The following is a 19700-nucleotide window of genomic DNA, read 5'->3' on the forward strand; positions in this document are numbered from 1 at the left end:
TAGGTTCGGTTGTTGATAGTTGTGAGTTGGGTTTTTTTTTAATCAATGCTCTTTATCATGTTGAGGAAGCTCCTTTCTATTCCTAGTTCATTAAAGTGTTTTTTAATTATTAAAAGGGGTTGGATTTTTGTCAAGTTATTTTTTCAGCATCAGTTGAGATGATTGTGTGGATTTTTCTCATTCCATTAATATGATATATTACATTGATTTTTATATGTTGAAAGATCCTTAAATTCCTTGGATAAACCACCCTTGATCTTGGCATATAATTCTTTTAATATGCTGATGAATTTGGTTTTCTTGTATAGTCGAGAATTTTTGCATTTATACTTAGAAGTGATATCGATCTCTGGTTTTCTTTTAATGCAATTTATTTGCTTATCTTTTTTTTTAAAGATTTTATTTATTTATCTTTAGAGGGGAAGGGAAGGAGAGAGGGAGAGAAACATCAATGTATGGTTGCCTTTCGTGCATCCCCTGCTGGGAACTGGCTTGCAGGGAACCGGCCTGCAACCCAGGCATGTGCCTTGACTGGGAATCGAACCACAATGGTGTGGTTCGCAGGCCTGCACTCAATCCACTGAGCTACACCAGCCAGGGCTTATTTGCTTATCTTTAATCTTAGGAAAATGCTGGCCTCATATAACGAGTGAGGAAGTGTTCTCTATCTTCTTTGGGAAGATTATAAGAAGAATTGATGTTAATTTATTTTCAGGTGCTAAGCAGAATTAATCAGTTAAACAATGTGATCTTAAGCTTTTTTTCTTGATTACTGATTCAGTCTTCTGTTATTGTTCTATTCAGATTTCAGATAATATGTAACAATTATGAACATACCCTTGTATATGCACCCAACAACATATCCCTAAATATATGAAGCAGGAATTAACAATTAAACTGAGGAATAAACAATTCTACAATAATAGTTGGAGACCTCCACGTCCCACTTTTAATAATGAATAGAACAACTAGACAGATCAATAAGGAGATAAAGAACTTAAACAACACTATGCAATGACTAGAACTAACATACATGTACAGAATCCTCTACTCAACAACAGCAGAATGCACATATTTTTCTAGTGCAGCATTCTCCATAATAGACCATATATTAGGCCCAAAGCAAGTTTCAATAAATTTAAAAATATTGAAATAATGCAAGGATATTTTCTGAACACAATGAAATGAAACTAAAAATCAATAACAGAAGGAGAACTGGAAAATTCCAAATATGTGGAAAATAAACAACACACTTTAAGCACCCAATTAGTGAAAGAAAAATCACAAGGAGAATTAGAAAATACTTTGAGACAACTGAAAATGAAAACACAGCATACCAAAACTCATGAAATAAAGCAGTGGTCAGAGGGAATTTTATATTTGTGAATGCTTACATTAAAAAAAGGAAAGATCTTAAACAAACAACTTTATACCTTAAGGAAGTTAAAAAGAGAGCAAATTAGACCCTAACTATCAGAAAGAAAGAAATAATAAAGCTTACAACTGAGATAAACAAAGCAGAGAATAAAAACATAATAGAAACATCAATAAAATCAAAAGTTGTTTTTTTGAAAAGGTTTACAAATCTGACAAATCTTTAGTTAAGCACAAAAAGAACCAAAGTTCCAAAATCAGAAATGAAAGGGGAACATTACTACTTTACCTTACACAAATAAAAAAGATTATAAGAATATACTCTGAAAGTTTTACACCAGCAAATTAGATAACTTAGATGAAAGAAACAAATATCCAGATACACATAAACTACCAAAATTGATTTGAGAAGAAATAGAATTACCATCTTAAATTTATACCAGTCTAGTTTGAATAAATACCAACTTGGCTTTATTAGTGTACACAAACTTTGTATGTATACAACTTCATCCCACCCTCCTTAAGTTGTTATTTTTACAGATTGTATCTTTATACATTGTATACCTATTAACATAGATTTGTAGTTGTTCTTTTATGTTTCTCTTTTAAATTATATAGAAAAAGGAGGAGTTATAAGCTAGAAGTACATTAATATTGGCTTTTACATGTATTTACGTACCTATTTTTACCTTTGTTTTTTATTTCTTTGTACAGCTTTGACTTACTATCTAGTCTCCTCTTATTTCAGCCTGAAGGAATGCCTTTTACATTTCTTGTAGGATAAGCCTAACAATAACAAATCCCTTCATTTTTGGAGAACATTTTTGCCAGGTATAGAATTCTTGTTTGAAATTATTTTTCTTTGAGCAGTTTAAATGTCATTCCACTGATTTATATCTTCCATGTTTTCTTAAAGATTTGATTTATTTATCTTCAAAGGGGAAGGGAAGGAGAGAGGGAGAGAAATATGAATGTATGGTTGCCTTTCATGCATCCCCTCCTGGGAACTGGCCTGCAACCCAAGCATGTGCCCTGACTGGGAATCAAACCACAATCTTCTGGTTAACAAACCCATGCTCAATTCACTGAGCTATGCCAGCCGGGGCATATATCTTCCATGTTTTATTTGTAAGAATATACATTCTTCTCAAGTACACATAGAGCAATTTCCAAAATAGACTATATGTTAAGCCAGAAAAAAAACTTAATAAAAGGATAAAAATAAATTATGTTTTCTTACTATGATGGAATAAATTTGGACAGCAAAAGTAGAAAGAAATTTTGGAAATCCACAAAGATATGGAAATTAAACCACAGGCTTTTTAAAAAAAACCAATTAATTAAAGTCAAAAGAAAATTGAGAAAATTCTTTGAGATCCATGTAAATGAAGGCAAAGCATACCAAAACCTATATGAGAGCACTGTTTAGAGAGGAATTTATAACTTTAAATGCTTATGTTAAAAAGAGGAAAGACTTCAAGTCAATAACCTTATTTTTTACTTTAAGACATTGGAAAAAGAAGCAAATTAAATGCAAAGCAAATAGAAGAAAAGAAATAAGACTAAAGTAGAAATCAATGAAATAGAAGCAGAAAATAGTAGAGAAAATTAATGAAGCTAAAAGCTGGATCTATTTTTTCTGTACTTCTTTTTTTATTGTTCAAGTACAATTGTCTCCATTTCCCCCCACCCCTCTCCCCCACCCCACTGATACCCACCTCCCACTTTCAGTCCTACTTTCCTTTGATTTGCCCATGGGTCCTTCATACATGTTCCTTGTTGATCCTTCCCCTTCTTTCCATCATTATTCCCACCCCAATTCCCTCTGGTCACTGTCAGATTGTTCTTAATTTCAATGTCTATGGTTGTATTTTGCTTGCTTGTTTGTTTTGTTGATTAGGTTCCACTTATAGGTGAGATCATACTGTATTTGTCTGTCACTGCCTGGCTTATTTCTTAGCATAATGCTTTCCACTTCCATCCATGCTTTTGCAAAGGGTGGGAGCTTCTTTTGTCTTTCTAAAAGAATAACAAAATTGATAAACGTATAGATATATTAACCAAAAATGTAGACATCTCAAATTACTAAATCATAAATGAAAGAGAGGACCTTACTACAGCTCTTACAAAAATATAAAGAATTATAAAGGAATACTATGAACAATTGTGTGTCAATAAATGAGACAATTTAGATGAAGTGGAAAAATTGCCAGAAAGGCACAAATTGCCAAAACAAATTAAACAAGAAATAGAGAATAAAAGTGGGTGTCTAACAGGTAAAAAGATTGTTTTAGTAATTGAAAAAAAATCTACAAAATGTCTTAGCACCGATAGATTCACTGAATTGTGCCAAACATTCAAAAAAGGAAGAATTAATAGCAATTCTTTACAAACTCTTCCAAAAAAAATAGAAGAGACAATAGTTTTCCATTCATTTTTTGAGGCCACTCTTACCATGACATCAAAAACAGACAAGGATATTACAAGAAAACTACAGCCTAACATCTCATATGAATACAAATGCAAACTCCACACAACACTAGAAAACAGACATCTATAGAACATTCCACCCAACAACAACAGAATATATATTCTTTCTGAGAGCATATGGAACATTCTCCAGCATAAACCATTTGCTAGGCCTGAAACAAAACACTAGCAAATGAAATTTAACAACATATAAATGGTTTATACACCTTGACTAAGTGAAATTTATCTTTAAAAAGCAATGCCTTGGCCTGTGTGATGCTCCAGTTTGTTGGAGCATCATTCTGTAACCAAAAGGTTGTGGATTTGATCCATGGTCTGGGCACATACCCAGGTTGCAGATTCAATCCCTGGTATGGGTGCATTTGGGAGGAAACCAATAGATATTTCTCTCTTGCATTGATGTTTCTTTCTCCTCCTTCCTCTCTCTCTAAAAAGTAATGGGGAAAAATGTCTTCTGGAGGGTGGGAGGGGAAGATGGCGACGGAGTAGGATGGAGTGGATTCCATTTTCTGTACACATGGGAGAAAATCCCAGCAGATCTACTGAGGAACAGTGCAAAAAACCAACAGTTCCCCAGCATTTATGAAAATAAGATGCCAGAGATTATGAGGGACACTTAAGGACTAGACAACAGCAGGTCAGTGGGATCTCATGGAACTGAGTAAAGACAAGAGCAGCAGCAGCTGCAGCCGGCGCCCTTGGCCAGCGCCTAGCGGCCTCCGTCGGGGTCCAGAAGCATTGATCTGCGACCAGCCCTAGGGGCGTCTGCCACAAAGTACTCTTCAGGAGCCCTGGCAGGGTCTACAGCAGACTCTTTGGAAGCCTTGGGCCTGCCGCAGGGTCCTTGGGAGAGAGTTGGATCATCAGCTCCCTCCCTCCCCATCTAAGCAAGGCTGGGCAACACCGGGGAGAGACCTTTCTGTTTGAGTTTACAGAGAGGGAGATAAGGACAAAGGCCGCGTTCAACTGCGGACTCTGTGGTCACCAGCCTGGGAGATTTGAGAGGCACATTGTCATCACTGGTCTGGCTGGAGATTGGGCTGGGCTGAGAGGCAGGATTTCTGGAGAAGTTTTTTTTTTTTTTTGTAAAGTGGACTGAGGTGTTCTCCTGCCATGGCGGCTTGGCTTGCTTCCCACCCAGCCTGGCAGTCATCCAAAGAAGGGGCAGAAGGATTTGAGTCCCGCCACAGGACTGGAAAGGACCGTGCCAGAGACCATGGGACACAGGCACCCTGGCAGGTGCACCCGCTCCCACAGAGAGGACCCCTGGAGAAGGTGCTGTGAAAAGAACCTAGAAAGCCTTTGTGGAGAGCTGGGGAGAGGCGCCAGGTTAGAGAGCACTCTCAGAAAGACACCAATCGACCCTCAGCCTGCTGCAACCAGAAAAACCAGTTTGGACAGTTTGAAACCAACAAGGGATTTTTTTGGGGGGGGGTTAAATTTTTTTTTCTTTAGTAACTTTTTTTAGTAATCTTATAGCTTTTTAATTTTATTATTGCTTTATCTTTCAATACTTTTTTCCTCTCCTTTCTTTTTTCTTGTTTTAGTCCTTCTTCCTTTCTTTACAAACTTATCACTTTTTCCTCCCTTCTCCTGCCTTTTTTTTGTTTGTTGCTTTATTTTCTTTTACCCACAAGGGACACAAACAACTTGGAACTGTAAAAAGACCAGAGTGGGAGCCAAAGAGGGGGCATCCTAACAGTAGAGACAGAGAGACAAATTTCACTTTGCTATAGCAGAGAAGCCACAAGTTGCTACATATTTGTATTATAATTTTCTTCATTATTCTTATTTCTTTTATATTTTAATAATATCTTTGAATTCGTCCTCTTTCTGTATAGGCTTCTTAGTCTTGGCTGGTTATATTGTATTATTTGACAGGTTTCCCCTGTTCTCTCCTCTACAGTGTATTGCTAATTTTCTATACTTCACGCCACTTGTTTTCGTTTAGCACACTACCCAAAGTTCTATACCCCCTATTCAGACAGATCACATAGAGTCTGTCATATGATTGTTGCTCTAATATTATTGTAAACAATACCTGTTCTATACAACTGTAAATACTTCACAACACATCTACCAGACCTTAGCACACTTTACAGGTTTTCTGAATTCTATTACTGTAGTGATTAACTCTATTGCCTCACACACTACACGTATTTACTATTCTTTACGCTCGCTTTACATCAAAATCTGACTGCCCACAATCTCACTGCTTTCTAGATCCAACTCACAAGCCTTCCCTCCCCAAGAAGAGACATCCTTTCTTAAAAGTGGCAAGCTGGGTTGAAGATGATGGTTAACACTATATATAGCCTAAAGATCTTCTATCTCTTCTCTACCAGCTGTGACTGTAAATATCATAAAATACTCTTCTGTTGTCATAAACCATTTTGCCTCCCCCTCCAAATGATCACACATACACACACAAAAAGAAGCAGGTGGAAGTAGAAAACATCAAGACACCTGAAGGAAATTGCACCACTGAATTTCACAAGTATTCTACCACAGAAGTTCACACCATAAACCCAGGGAGTCAGAACAGATCAAGTTAAGAAGCTGAGGCAAACAAGAAGAGTCTCACAAACAATGGGAAGACAAAGAAACAACCCCCAAATTAAAGGAAAGGAGGAAGCCTCAGAAAGAATGTTAGATGAAATAGAGGCAAGTCAACTATCAGATATTGAATTCAAAGCACTGGTTATCAGGAAATTCAAAGAGCTCAGAATGAGCTACCAGAAAGTACAGGGGAGCTACAAAGACCTCACTGCAAAATATATCAACATGAAAAAGGAAATAGAAACTATCAGCAAGGCACAAGAGGAAATGAAGAATATAGTTTCTGAACTGAAGAACACAGTAGAAGGAATCAAAAGCAGAATCAATGAAGCAGAAGATTGGATCAGTGAGTTGGATGACAAAGTAGAAAAATACACCCAGAAAGAGAAAGAAAAGGAAAAGAGGCTCAAAAAGAATGAAGAGTAAGAGAAATGCAGGAAAATATGAAATGTAATAATATCCGAATAATAAGGATACCTGAAGGTGAAGAACAAGAACAAGGGATAGAAAACGTATTTGAAAAAGTAAGGAGGGAAAACTTCCCTAACTTGATGAAACAATCACACAAATCCAGGAATCACAGAGAGTCCCAATCAAGAGGAACACAAAGAGGCCCACTTCAAGACACATTATCATTAAAATGGCAAAATTCCAAGACAAAGAGAGAATCTTAAAGGCAGCAAGGGAGAAAAAAGAAGTAACATACAAGGGAGCCCCAATAAGGTTAGCTCCTGACTTCTCAATGGAAACACTTCAAGCAAGAAGAGAATGGCTAGAAATATGTCAAGTAATGAGAACCAGAGGCCTACAACCAAGGCTACTTTACCCAGCAAGGCTCCCAAACAAGATAGAAGGCCAAATAAAGAGCTTCCAAGACAAAAGAAGTCTAAAAGAATATGCCTCCACCAAACCAGATCTACAAGAAATACTAAAAGGACTGCTTTAAGGAAAAAAAGGAAAAGAGAGAGACAGAGAGGAACACAGGTACAAAAATGGCAATGAATAAGTACCTATCAACAATAACCTTAAATGTAAATGGATTAAATGCTCCGATCAAAAGACATAGAATAGCTGAATGGATAAGAAAGCATGACCCACACATATGCTGCCTACAAGAGACCCACCTCAGGACAAAAGACCATCACAGACTAAAAGTGAAGGGCTGGAAACAAAATTTCCAAGCAAACGAGAAGAAAAAACTGGGGTAGCAATTCTCATATCAGACAAAATAGACTTCAAAAAAAAAAGGGCCATAAAAAGAGACCCAGAAGGTCAGTTCATAACACTCAAGGGAAGAACCCACCAAGAAGACATTAACATCGTAAATATATATGCACCCAACATAGGAGTGCCCAAATATATAAAGAGACTCTTAGAGGACTTCAAGAAAGATACTGACAGCAACACAATTATAGTTCAGGATTTTAACACCCCACTGTGAAAAATGGACAGATCTTCCAAACAAAATATCAACAAAGATAATGTGGCATTAAACAACACCCTAGATGAAATGGACTGAACTGATACACATAGAGCCTTTCATCCCAAAGAAGCTAAATACACATTCTTTTCAAATGCACATGGAATTTTCAAAGATAGACCACATGATAGGACAAAAAACTAACCTCAACAAATTCAAGAAAATTGAAATTATACCAAGCATTTTCTCCGACCATAAGGGACTGAAATTAGAAACCAACCCCAAAGGAAAAAACCCAAAACATCTGAAATCATGGAGACTGAATGGTATGCTATTAAACAATGAATGGGTCAAGAATGAAATTAAGGAAGAAATCAAAAAGCTTCTGGAAACAAATGAAAATGAACTCACAACAACCCAAAACTTATGGGACACAGTGAAGGCAGTCCTGAGAGGGAAGTTTATAGCAATACAGACCTACCTAAAGAAGATAGAAACATTTCAAACAAACAACCTTACTCTACACCTGCAAGAACTTGAGGAACAACAACAAAGACAGCCCAGAGCAAGCAGAAGAAAGGAAATAACCAAGATCAGAGCAGAATTAAATGACATAGAGACTAAAAGCACAATTGTATGGAGCAGTGAATCCAGGAGCTGGTTTTTTTAAAAGATAAACAAAATAGACAAGCCATTAAGTAGGCACATCAAGAAAAGAAGAGAGGACTTCCGCCAAGATGGAGGTATAGGTGGATGTGCCGTGCCTTCTCACACAACCAAGTTTAGGGACAACTAAATATTAGCACCAGAGAACACAACCAGAACATGGAAAATTGAACTTTTCGGAAGTCCGTTAACAACAAATTCTTCAGCCCGACCGGTAAGGGGCGAAACCGGCGTCTCGTGAGGAGTTGCACGGGAGGGCTCCGGTTGGACGGACCCAGGCGCGGAGTCCAGACGCACAAATCCAGACGCACGGGTTCCAGGCCCAGGGTTGGACCTAGTGAGCGACCGAGCGACCCACCGGGTGAGCTACTGCTGAGAAGACGGTGGGGAGGCGGTGCTGCATGTTGACTGCGGTTGCCTATCTGTGGGCGAGCGGACGGGCGAGGGAGTGGGCGCTTGGACCAGCCGCGGCGGGTAAAGGGCGCCGCCATTTCCCCGCTCTGACCACGCCCCCACATACAGCGTCACAACCCAGCGACCTGGGAGCCAAGGCGCCCGCTTCTCACATTTAAAGGGCCAGAACAGACCAAAAATGTCGCAGGAAGACCTCAGAGCCCCAGAGATAAATCTAAGCGACGAAGAAATAGCAAAACTCTCAGACGCACAGTTTAAAACACTGGTCATCAGGTTCCTAACAGATCTGGTTGACTATAGCCACAAATTAGAGAAACATATGAAGGCTAAACTAAGGGAAATGAATGGAATTCCACAGGAAACCCATAGAGATGAAAAGGAAACTGGGACTCAAATCAATGGAGTGGACCAGAAGAAAGCAAATAATGGCCAAACAGAAAAGAGTCAAGGAGCAAGAATTCAAAGAAATGAGGAGAGTCTTAGGAACCTCCAGGACATCTTTAAATGCTCCAATATCCAAATTATAGGGGTACCAGAAGGGGGAAAGACACAACCACCAGTGGAAAAATTATTTGAACAAATAATAAAAGAAAATTTCCCCAATCTGGCAAAGGAAATAGACTTCCAAGAAATCCAAGAAGCTCAGAGAGTACCAAAAAAGTTGGACTCAAGAAGAAACACACCAAGGCATATCATAATTACATTAGCCAAAATTAAAATGAAGGAGAGAATCCTAGAAGCAGCAAGAACTAAGGGGACAATCACCTACAAGGAGTCCCCATCAGACTGTCAGCAGATTTCTCAAAAGAGACCTTACAGGCAAGAAGGGGCTGGAAAGAAATATTCCAAGTCATGAAATCTAAAGACCTACAACCAAGATTGCTCTATCCAGCAAAACTTTCATTTAGAATGGAAGGACAGATAAGGTGCTTCTCAGATAAGATCAAATTCAAGGAGTTCATCATCACCAAGCCCTTATTATATGAAATGTTAAAGGGACTTATCTAAGAAAAAGAAGTTAAAGAAACATGAACAGTGAAAGAACAACAAGCTCACAGTTATTAACAACCACACCTAAAACGAAAGCAAACTAAAAGAACAGCTAGATCAGGAGTGGAAACATAGAAATGAAGATCTCAGGGAGGGTTAGCAACAGGGGAGTGGGAGGAGGAGATGGGGGGAGAAGGTACAGAAAATAAGTAGCATAGACAGTAGATAGAAAATAGATGGGGGGGCAAGAATAGCATGGGAAATATAGAACCTAAAGGGCTTGAGACACATGGACATAAACTAAAGGGGGGTAATGGTGGGGATGGGGGGGCAGGGTGGAGGGGAATGAAGGGGGGGAATAGAACAACTGTAACAGCATAATCAATTTTAAAAAATAAATTAAAAAAATAAAAAATAAAAAATAAAACAATTCTTAAAACTTAATAATAAAGAGACAACCTAATTTTAAAAATGATCAAACTATCTAATAGACATTTCTCCAAAGAAGATATGCAATTAGACAATAAGCATATGAAAAGGATCTCAAAATCATTAGACAATGGGGGAACACATATCAAAACCACATTGAGCCCTGGTCAGTGTGGCCCACTTGGTTGGAGTGCTGTCCGTAAACCAAAAGTTTCAATTCCTGGTCAGGGCACATGTCTGGGTTTCAGATTTGGTCCTGGCTGGGGTGCGTCCAAGAGGCAACCCATCAATATTTCTCTCTTAAATCAGTGTTTCTTTCCCTCTCTCTCCCTCTCCCTTACCCTCTCCCTAAAATCAATAACATGTCTTCAGGTGACGATTCTTAAAAAAAAAATGAGATACCACTTAACATCTACTGGGATGCTATAATAAAAAGGTCAGATAACAACAAGCATTGAGGAGGTAGGTAGTGGAGAAATTAGAACCTACACACACTGCTGGAGTAAATGTAAAATGGTGCAGCATTTTGGGAAACAGTTCAGCAGTTCTCCACATGGCTAAACATACTATATGATTCAGCAATTCCACTTCTACATACATGCTGAAAAGATGAAACCTGACATTCACACAAAAACTTGTTCATGAATGTTTATAGCAGCATTATTCATAATAGCAAAATTATGGAAACTACCCAAATATCTAGCAACTGATGAATCCATACAGTGAAAATTTATTCCACAATACCAAGAAATTAAGTGCATATACATACAACATGGATGCATCTTGAAAATATTACATGAAGTAAAAGAAGCCAGTCACACAAGACCACATATCATATAGTCCCAATTATATGAAATATTCATAATAGGCAAATCTACAGACACAGAAAGTTGATTAGTGGTTGCCAGAAGTTGGAGACAGGAGGGAAGGAGCAGTGACTGCTAATATAGGTACAGCATTTCTTTTTGAGATGATGAAAATGTTGTAAAGTTGACTGTGGTAATGGTTGCACATATACTAAAAACCACTGAGTTGTGTACTTTAAATGGATGAACTGTATGGCATGTGAATTACATCTCCTAAAATGGTTCTCTAAAAGCAATGCTTCACTTGGATCATTTTTAAAAATCGGCTGTGATCCATTCAGGCCAGCTCAATTAATGGAGGTTTCATGTGCGAAGCAATATGGAATGAAATATGGCACTTGAAGAGACAGAACCTTAGGATGATCTGGCCTTATAGAGGATGGAACTGGATCTTAAGCTACTGTGGAGGCCTCAGCAGCAAGAGTTTCAATACTCACTCTCAGCCTCCCTTTTCATTCTTTCAGATTCAACTTTCCAGTGCCAGCTGCTTGATTTGCTCTAGTTCCCAAATCATAATCTTTTTTGCATGGAATTTCCTGCCAAACCACCTTTAAGGCATTACAAAGTGTACTGCTCTTTGGTCAGACAGCCAACTTGATCCAACCAGCCATGCCCATGCCTACCCCACCTCATGGGATTCAACTACTTTCTCTTTTCTCCCCTGTTCTTACAGCACTCTGAACCTTTCTCTGTTATAGCCCTGAATCTGTTGGATTCTGGCCAGTAAGTATACATTTCTCCTCCAGTAACCTGACCCAATTCTTGTCTGCTTACCCCAGGGCATCTGGCACAGCCAGGCACAATATAGGTACTAAGTGAAAATGCATTCGAAAATAGTGATAATAGCATTTATCAAGTGTTTACAATGTGACAGACACTGAGCCCTTTTTATGTATTAGGTCATTTAATCCTCACATCAACCCAACAGGGTAAATATTATTATTATCCCCATAACACTGATGAGGAAACTGTGGCTTTAGAGAATTTAAATCGTTTGCCCAAGATCACACAGCTAGTAAGCAGCAGAGCTAGGAATTAAACAAAAGCAGCCTGGCTCTCAAGAATTTACAAGTTACATATCACCAGAAAACTAGCAGATACTTAGGATGACAGTGAACTGCACTTCAGAGAGTATTTCTAAAGGCTGAAATGATAAGTTGAAAGGGTCAAAGTAAAATGTTATAGCCCCAAATGTAATGCATAGCTCATACCATTCCCTCACTCACAATCCAATTGCACAAGTCTAGAAAGGAGGAAGATGGGGCTTAGCACCATCAAATTTGAAAGCCTCTTTGAACTTTCCCCTCATTCCCTTTAATTCACCATTTGACAGATGTGGTTACCCTCCTCTCTCTTCTCACTGACCCTGCCATAATCTAAGACACCACCATCCCTTCCTTAGAGCATGGCAAAGGCTCCTAGATAATTTTGTCTCCACCCATCTCTTTTTCCACACCTAGGGTGATTTCAAAACTGTACTTGGCACTTCCATTTTCAAGACTTCCTATCTTTCTCCATGTGCGTAATACAGTATCTGGTATGATGAATGCTTGTTAAATGTTCAAGGTCTACCTAAGAGAGCACATTTCAATTTCTTCACGGAGGATATTAAGTGAGGAAAAAGGCCTGCACCTCCCCATGTCCCCATGCCCCCAGCCTACCATGACCCGGGGCACCTCTGTGTTTCCAGCTGATGAGGCAGTATCCTTTCCCTTTTTACCCTGGGTCACCAGGAGCTTGGTCTCAGATTGAGTGAAGGGACCCAGATGTTTTTCCAAGGGCAGACACATGGGGATGGCTAGTAGAACTAGGTTGTTTTGACCTCTCAGAAAAAGCTGTAGTAGAGTGGCATTCACTGACGGCCTTCATATACCACCTTAAGCTTCTTTATACATCATTTTCATCCTTGAGTATCCTTAAAGGAGGTAGAGCTGGAGCAACATATTTCTTTCTTTTTTTAAGATTTTACTTATTTTTTTAGAGAGGGGGGGAAGGAGAAAGAAAGAGAGGGAGAGAAACATTAATGTGTGGTTGCCTCTCACACATCCCCAGCTAGGGACCTGGCCCGCAACCCATGCATGGGCTCTGACTAGGAATCGAACTGGTGACTTTTTGGTTTGCAGGCCAGTGCTCAATCCACTGAGCCACACCAGCCATGGCTTGTATTTCAAAAGGGGAAAGTAAGGCTCAGAGAGGGAATGCAAATCGCCCAGTCAGCAAGGCTGCACATGGAACCCAAGTCTGACATGCACACACAGTCCCTGGGGCACATTGTGCATACATCAGTGGCAGTGGTCCACTCCCACTCATTCCTGCCACCCTTGGGAGATGCAGGGACCTGAAATAAGAGATACAGTCTGCATTGTTTAATCAAACTTCTTGGTCCCACCATAGAAGATTGCCAGTTGCAGCTGAAAGGAAGTAAGGCGCAACCTGACTCATTACCTTCCAAGAAGCAGTTCTGGACTGCAAGCTGATGTTCTATGTGCATTTGTGCCAAGGGCAGGAGCTGGAGTAGGAAATGGAAAGAGATGAGACTGCAGGTGAGATGAAATTCCAGGCTCCAGTGAATCTCTAAGGTGCAAGTAAGGTCATGGGCTCTTCACTGTAGTTCCCACTTGCAGGCCTGGTGGGGAGCTCACCACTCCTTGGCCTTGCCCTTGCTCTCTACAATACTCCTGCAGGACAGGCTTCTCACCTTCTGCGGGCCAGTGACCTCCCTACTTATAACTGAAGCATGTGACCCTCTTAGCTTCCTTCCCACCTTAATTTTTTCTCCATAGATTTATAATTGCCTAACATTCTGTAAATTTTATTTATTTCATTTATTGTCTGTCTCCCTTCATTAGAATGTGAAGAGATTTTGGTATGTTACTGTCTCACTGCTGTACCCCTCAGTGTCTAGAACAGTGCCTAGCACATCATAGGTGCTTAATATTTACAGAATTGATGGGGTCTCACAGCCCAAATCATCCTTTGCCAGCCATCTGGACTACAAACACTACAGTGTGTACAAGCAGTCCACCAGCCCACAGAGTATGAACTGGGCAGTGTGGTTATAAAAAACTGCCTGGTCCCCTAAAAGGGCTAAAGCTGATGTCTTTCCTTCAGGTCTTTGTGTCATGACATGCACCTCACTGTACCAACTCCTGCAGTACAGATAAGCTTTCCCTTCTCTCAGCTCACCTGGTTCTTCCTAGCAGAAACTTCAGGTTCCATCCAATACTCCACTACACCACCTCAAACCCTTTCCCAACCCTGCCTGGTTTCCTTGATAGCCCCATCTACTGGCTCTTTCCTGAATAGTAATTCAATCTGAGAAACATTGATTTATTGTGCACAAGGTAATAGAGTGTTCATTGGACACGTGATTATTAAGCACCTACAAGATGCCATACAAGGATTAACAACAACAACAAAAAAACCCAGTCTTCAAGGAGCTCCCATTGAGTGGGGGAGTCTAGAATGTAATCAGATAATAACTCGTTGTGATTAGTTCTGTGACAAAGAGAAGCCCAGGGATTGTGGGAATCCATAAGAGGAACCCCCAAACCAGACTGGCTCCCAGAAGGAGAGATTGTGTAAGATGAGGCTCAAAGGATGAGAAGGAGTTTTCCGTGTGATGAAATAGGAAGAAGAAAGATGTTTCAGGCAAAGGAAGCAGTGTGTGCCAAAGTCTGGAGATGGGCATGACTCACATGTAAAATAGGATTGTTGCCATCTATACAGGGAGTGTAAGAGATGAGTCTGTAGAAGAAGATAGGCACCAGAACTCACAGGGCCTTTTGGGCTATGGTGAGAAATTTGGAATTTATCTGAAGAACAATGGGGAGCCACTGAGGAGTATGTCAGGGTGTGGAACATGAGTTGAAGGGCCAAAAGTGAACTCCAGGAAATGGGGTACTCTGGTATTCCAGGTGAGGGGTGGAACATGGTGGTGGCAGTGTAAATATGGAGAAGGGGACAAACTCAGACTTGGGAAGTAGGGAGTAGAGATAAACCACTGGAATGGAGTTAAGAACTGGTCGGCTGAGGGGTCTGGTTCAGGAAGGGAAAAATGCTGACATGGGTTGGGGCCATTTTGGCTTTAAGTTGCTGGTGGGACATCCAAGGGGAGACTCAGGAGTGCCGACATTTCCCTCATCTTTGAATTCACCTTTTTTTTTAAAATCATTTTCACCCTTTTGCCCTTCCATTTCTATCAGATCCGTTTGTTCATACATCTCTTCCCTCTTCTTTCTGAGGCCGTGAGCTTGTCTGCCCACATCTTTCTCACGTGCCTTCCTCCTTCCTTCCCATTATGTTATTTTCTGTCCCATCCCATCTACCTGGCAGAGAGAGGGGGCCTGGGCCAGGCCAGCAGGGAACTGTAAAGAGAAAGGACAGAGGAATGAGTGGTCTCCAAGCTGAAATAAGATGTTGGTGCAGACAGTTCCTCAGGCCAGACCTTCTAAACAGACCACCTCTACAGGGTGGGGGACTTGCATTCTCTCCTCATTTGGGCCAGGCCCAGCAAGGTTGTGTATGGAGGGGACATCTTCTTGCCAGAGCAAAAGTCTTCATACAAGACCCTTCCACAGCCTCTCTCTTTCTGCCAACAGGTCAAGCTGACTATGCAGCTGGAGAGGCAAGTACCTGAAGACAAGGACATTCCCAAGGCCTTGGCAGGGGCATACAGAGCAGCACCCCATGTATGCCCTATCACCCCGGTTGTAGAGCTGACCATGTGTGTGGCTCAGTCGGGGGACAGGGCTACAGAAGGTGGTGAATGGCTGGGCCCAGGCCTAGGTCTCCAGTGCTCCTTCAGTTCCACCTGCTGCCAGACAAGTGGTTCATCCAGTGCCAACGTTTTTAAGGCTGTAAGTGCCCATGTGTCCCTGCCCTTGACCTGTGACTGGTGTTATCATCATGCAGCCTGGTGCCGGCAGAGGCTCAGTCACCTGGACACCCCACGGCCCAGGGTTGCATAACCAGTAAGTGAGAAGGGAAAGGATGTATGTCAGAGGCTCCCATGTGTTTGTGCATGCAATGTGTGAGTCTTTGTGCCCAAGCTTGATTTTCTGTGTCACTGTGAGGACATGTGTCCTGGGTCTCCATGCAGATCATAACAGAACATTTTGAGGACCATTGTGCTGGAGCCATTGAACACAACTATGCCCAGATGGCTGTGTTACACATAAAATCACCACAGTTTCATTATCAGACAATGGGCTCCTCTGACATCCTGGAGCCTCCCTTACTCCTGAATTCCACCACCAGCCTCCGTAAGAGAGAGAGTGAGATGGAGTGATGAGATGAGGATGTCCTCTTCAAACAGTATTCAATACTCTTTTAAAAAAATTGAAAGTTTAATGGTTTAATGTCAGGCCTTGTAAAAATATCTTTATGTCTAATGCACCCCATTAAAGCAAGCAGAACAAAATGTTCCTGGTGTCCAAATGGATGCATTATAGCAGCCAGATCAAAATGTCATGGAGCCATATGTGTGTGTTTGTGTGTGTGTGTGTGTGTGTGTGTGTGTGTGTGTGTGTGTGTGTGTGTGTGTGCATGCACGCCTGTGAGTACATGAGGATCACTGGCTCTGTGCTCCCTTTTATGTACATTTGGGCCAGCTCAGATATTTTGCTGTACACAGTGAGTGTCCACATGGGCAAGGTGGCCATCGGCATTGCCTACAGAAATAGCCTGTCAGGGTGTTTCCACCTGTGACCGTGACTCCATACTTGGCCAGGATGAGGAAGTGAGGCAGATCCATGGATAGAAGAGCAGCTACTTGCATCTCCCTCCTCAACTTGTTTTATTGCTGCCATCAGTCCAGCCCACCCAAGCTGCAAATCCCATTCAGGAGAAATGAAATCGAGGACCCTGGGCTTTGTGGGACCTTCACCTTTCAAGGTTTTAGGATGGAGAGGGACCAGGAACCCAGCTTTCTGGAGTGCCAGCCCCCTGGCATCTTGGGTAGTCTGGAGGAACCGCATTGCTAGGGTGGAAGAAGGCTGGGTGGAGAGACTGTAGACAAACCTACGGTTAGACTAGGCAGGCTGCAAGGTGCATGGACCTGGCCCAAGTCAGAAATGAGATGGGCTCCTGTGCCACCTATCCTCCCTGTTGCACCCTTCCTATTGGTGGGGCTCAATTATCTTGCCTGGATGATTGCAGCAGGCTTTCCTGCTCTCCATGCAGCTCTTCTCTCCCTTTCCAGTCTATGACCCATGCAGCATCCAGAGTGAGCCTTCCAAAACCTCATCACTCCCAGCCTAGAGCCCCCTGCTGTCTATGGCAACATTTCCCAAACTATGTGGTGGTGACAAAAGAGGTTGCAAGGAGGGCACATAAATGAGACTGCTTTGTTCAACAGGGCAAGCAAGTGTCCTTATTACAGAACAAATTGCCATCTGTACTATGCTAATGTACACCTCTCCACCCGATCTTTCTCGTGGGACATAGTGTTCATCAGAACCCAGTTTGGGAAACGCTGGCTCAGCATGCCATATGTGACTCTCTGGGACCTGGTGCCTGCATGCACCTCCAGCCCTCTTCCCTTTACTCATGCTGTTTCCTTAACTGGAATGCCTTTTTTGGTCCTCTCCATCATCTACCTAAATCCTACTTACCTTTCAAGACTTTTAGACTGTGCCTCCTCCAGGAAGCCCACTCTGGTTCCCTTACCTCACTGCCCATCCCTCACGCTCCAGGCTGTGCCTGTCTCTGACTTGTCAGTTATTAATTGAAATGATTTCCATATTTGCTGCCTGCATGGGATTTTGAACTCATTGTAGGCCAGTCTGGGCCTTATTCAACTCTGGCCCCAGACCCCAGCACGGGACCTGCCAGTTCACAGTGAATGATGGATGGACAGATGGGATAGAAAGAACAGTGGGGGGGGAAAAAGGAGTTTAAGAAAGAAAGATAAATAGAGACAGACTCAAAAATAGAGAGCAGGCTGACAGCTTATGGGGTGGGGAGTTGCAGAGGGTGGAGGGATCAAGCAAAAAAGGGAAAAGAAGCAAAAGAACTCAAGGACATGACAACAGTATGGTGACTGTGAGAGGCAGGAGGTGGGTGAAGGTGGAAAAGGATATGGGAGAAAAATTGCTAATGGAGCCCCTGGCTGGTGTGGCTCAGCAGGTTGAGTGTCAGCCTGTGAACCAAAGGATCGCCAGTTCAATTCCCAATTAGGACAAATGCCTGGGTTGTGGGCTGGGTCCCTGGTGGGGGTGTCTGCTAGAGGTGACTACAGACTGATATTCCTTTCCCTCTCTCCCTCCCTTCCCTTCTCTCTAAAAATAAACAAGTGAAATCTTTTTTTAAATGCCGATGAAAAATTAAAGACAAAAAAAGGGATAGAAAGAGCAAGAGCAATAATAAAAACATGGAGGCTTTTGTCAAGAAACCTTCGGAATGCACAGATTCTATTTGTCAAGCTAATAGGTTCCATTTTCAGGTCCCCTTGCTTTGCTGAGCTTATCCCATTGGGTCTAATGCCCACCACCCTGTCCAACTGCATACTTTCTTTGGTCTTTTTTTCCCCCAAGATTTTATTTAGAGAAAGGGGAAGGGAGGTAGAAAGAGAGGGAGAGAAACATCAGTGTGTGATTGCATCTCGCACGCCCCCTACTGGGGACCTGGCCCACAACCCAGGCATGTGCCCTGACTGGGAATTGAACCAGTGACCCTTTGGCTTGCAGGCCTGCGCTTAAGCCACTTATCTACACCAGCCAGGCCTCTTTGGTCTTTAGAGTGTGACAGACCAGGCTCCAAATTCAGGCTCCCTCATTTGCTAGCTCTGTGCCCTCAGAGAGGTCCCTTCCTCTCCCTGGGTTTCAGTTGTTCTCATCACTAAAACAAGGCCATTTGTCATAGGATTGCTGTGGAAAGTGCCTGGCATGACAGGGGCACACAGAGCATTAGAGGAGGGAAGGCGTGTGAAATGTGCAAGCAGTGTTTGGCATATAGTCAGCACTAAATACGTGTTAGCTACTATCATGTTGATACCCAACCCAGGGTCTTTTTGGAGCAAACCACGTGTATTTTACTGGAGGTGGTGCAGAGACATTGAAAACCAGGAGAAAAGGTGCTGTTGCCTCACTCACCCCATCATTTCTCAGGCACCACCACACTGACTGATCTCTCATCCTTCCAACAGGGAGTCACCCAGGTCCAATTTGTTCAAATCTAGTCCCACCACTAACCAGCTTGGTGTAACAGTGGCCAAGTACCTCCTTTCACCTCTCCAAGACTGAGCTTCTGCACCTCTAAAATGGGAATAAAACTTGTGTCTGCCTTTGGAGTTTTGTGAGCATCCAGTGAGAAAGAAGGTGGGTAAGCTGTGTCAAACACACCAGAGGATTGGTTTTCATTTCTGTGACTCCCTCCTTTCCCTGGGTTCTGGGCACTGCCTCTCTTTTAGTACCCTGCCCCTTTGCCCCCCCCCCATCTCACTCTCCCCCGTGTCCTCTGCTTCCCCTCCATGTGAACCTGCCACGGGTCAG

The sequence above is a fragment of the Artibeus jamaicensis genome, unplaced genomic scaffold (genome assembly GCF_021234435.1).
Source record: "Artibeus jamaicensis isolate MK-2021 breed Jamaican fruit bat unplaced genomic scaffold, CSHL_Jam_final scaffold_2375, whole genome shotgun sequence".
NCBI classification, from domain to species: Eukaryota; Metazoa; Chordata; class Mammalia; order Chiroptera; family Phyllostomidae; genus Artibeus; species Artibeus jamaicensis.